We start from the raw sequence: 2934 nt of genomic DNA on the forward strand, positions 1-2934 counted from the left end.
AAACTATGTCAAAATTCAAACTTCTGCTGGACTCAGCCTCTTCACCTTAATGTGATTTTAGCTGTCGTCATTTCAATGATTGGGTGGAGTCTCCTCTAACACCCTGTAACGACGAGACGCCGTTACTTGAGCTCATGTGGATATAATCATTGTACTGTGTGGGGTATATTGACGACAACTTCCCTGTTCCCCATGTATGTTGTAGCTGATTGTGGGCACCTGGTGCCCTGTGTTTAATTGCTCCCTCTCACCTGTGTCTAATTGCTCCCTCTCACCTGTGTCTAATTGCTCCCCCTCACTTGTGTTTAATTGCTCCCTCTCACCTGTGTTTAATTGCTCCCTCTCACCTGTGTCTAATTGCTCCCCCTCACCTCTGTCTTGTTAGTCTGTGTATTTAAGTGTTGTTTCTTGTTAGTGGTAGGGGGTGTGAGATCCTGGTGGCTGCAGGCTGGACTCGCGTGAACAGCAGCAGGATTGAGGCTGTGTGAACTTTGTGCACAGTGTTTTAATAAATGCCCACGTCGGGTTATATTTTTGGACGTTCTGCCTCTGCCTTCTTGCTTGGTCGGGCCGCTCAACGGTCAGTCTCACAAATGGTGTCAGAAGTGGGATTCGACCAAGTGAGGAGGTGACAATGACGAGAGGAAAGAAGAGGGACCAAGGAGAGGAACCGCGGCTGGGGGTGGCTAGGCTTGGAACTGACCAGGGGGCCACGGCTGCTGAAGCAGCAGGAGAAGAGAGACAAGCAGGAGGAGACGAGAAACAAGGAGGAGAAGCTAACGGACAAGCTAGCGAACGAGCTAACGGAGACAAGGAGGAGAAGCTAACGGACGAGCTAACGGACGAGCTAACGGACCCCCGAGGAGTCGACAGAACCAAGGGAGGGATATATTAGGTCCATAGCCTCAAGGGAGGGATCTAGTGTGTCCATGGCCTCAAGGGAGGGATATATTAGGTCCATAGCCTCAAGGGAGGGATCTGGTGTGTCCATGGCCTCAGGGGAGGGATCTATTCTGTCCATAGCCTCAGGGGAGGGATCTATTCTGTCCGTTTAAGAAAGCCAACTTGGTGGCAGACTGTCTATCCCGGTACATGATAATTGAGGTGAGGTACTGTGCGCTTTAGGAGAAGAGGGGGGGAATGTAACGACGAGACGCCGTTACTTGAGCTCATGTGGATATAATCATTGTACTGTGTGGGGTATATTGACGACAACTTCCCTGTTCCCCATGTATGTTGTAGCTGATTATGGGCACCTGGTGCCCTGTGTTTAATTGCTCCCCCCTCACCTGTGTTTAATTGCTCCCCCTCACCTTTGTTTAATTGCTCCCCCTCACCTGTGTCTAATTGCTCCCCCTCACCTGTGTCTTGTTAGTCTGTGTATTTAAGTGCTGTTTCTTGTTAGTGGTAGGGGGTGTGAGATCCTGGTGGCTGCAGGCTGGGATCGTGTGAACAGCAGCAGGATTGAGGCTGTGTGAACTTTGTGCACATTGTTTTAATAAATGCCCACGTCGGGTTATATTTTTGGACGTTCTGCCTCTGTCTCCTTGCTTGGTCGGGCCACTCAACGGTCAGTCTCACACACCCGTAGAGTGGAAACAGATCCTGTCGACAGAAAGACAAAGGGAAAAAAAGGCGAGTGTCGGATCAAACGACAAGTGGGTGCCACACACAATCACAGAGTCATTACTATGCCAGTCATGGCTCATCTGTTTTCACTTTTGTCAAGTGTTCTCAGAGTTCCACCTCTGTGTGTGAGATGACTTCTTTATACTTTAGACTAGCTTGTGTTTTTACTGTAGCACTAGTTAATCTTCTTAGGTGAATTATAGCAGCATAATTAATGCATGTCCTGCAAAAAAACTGATGGATTAAATACATATAAATACATTCCCTGTTATAGAGTTGAATATCACATTCACCTCTGCCACCAAATGAACATCTCTGAAATACACGACTGAGATACATTTTTTAGAAAAATGTAATTTATCCCCAGATAAGTGCCTCTTTCTCCGTTCTAATCACATATAAAGAGTTGGCAATGAGTTTTTCTCGCTCTTCCGCATTAATTATGGATCGTCTGGTAATTTTCATTAATTACAGAAATGCCTGCTGTTAATCATCATTATTCTCTTTGGGTTATTTTCTGCATTCAAAGGTCGAGGAACTTTGGCATGTTGATAAGAAATGCTTACAGACATCGCTCCAACACTGTGGGCATGAATAAAAAACAGCTAGGAGAAGTGCCTTTTGGTAATTTAGATGACTATTCATTTGACCTCTCTGCTTCAATATCTGTGTGAGAGAGCGCTGATTGATTAGAGTGTTTGCTAATTAACTGCCATTCCCAAGATCCTCCCCTACAATAAAAATATGTTTTATTGCCACACAGTCTGTGCTCTGCATTTGGGTTCTTAAATGCTAAAAACGATTTATGTTCACATACAGGAGAGCAGTTTGCTACATTTTACAGTTTGGGATATTAAACAATCTCAGTAAAATGCAGGACAAGGTGGTTTTCTACCAATCGAAGGGTCATTGGTTTGATACTTAGCCCCTGTAGTCAACATGTGGACGTGTCCTTGTGCAAGATACTGAACCCAAAGTTGCTGCCGTAGGCATGGCCGATGGGGTAGTGGCGCTGTGTAAATCGTTTTAAAGGTCTCCTATTATGATATTTGTAGGCATATATTATGGGTCTCGGATATATACAAATATATAAAAAAACATGTCTATGATGTGTTTTGCTCAAAATACCAAATAGATCATGCATTTTAGACATCCCTCATATCCCTCTATAAGCCATGTTAGAGAATGGCTGATCTGGGTATTTAGCTTGAAAAAAAAAAAAGAGGAGGGGGAGCTTTTGACTGCTCATTTCCTGCTTTTTTACACATGCTCTCTCCAGTACAAGTTAGCTCTGAGTGTTAGCGA

At 44.9% G+C, this 2934-nt stretch overlaps 1 long non-coding RNA gene across 1 annotated transcript; it reads left to right on the plus strand.

Annotated features, from left to right (window-relative positions):
* Positions 1 to 403: 403 nt before the first annotated feature.
* Positions 404 to 1529, plus strand: LOC307026609. The gene is made up of 2 exons (XR_013804417.1): positions 404 to 895; positions 956 to 1529. It is a non-coding gene; the product is annotated as an uncharacterized lncRNA (long non-coding RNA).
* Positions 1530 to 2934: the final 1405 nt, after the last annotated feature.

Source organism: Notothenia rossii, assembly GCF_949606895.1.
Source record: "Notothenia rossii genome assembly, chromosome: 12".
NCBI lineage: Eukaryota > Metazoa > Chordata > Actinopteri > Perciformes > Nototheniidae > Notothenia > Notothenia rossii.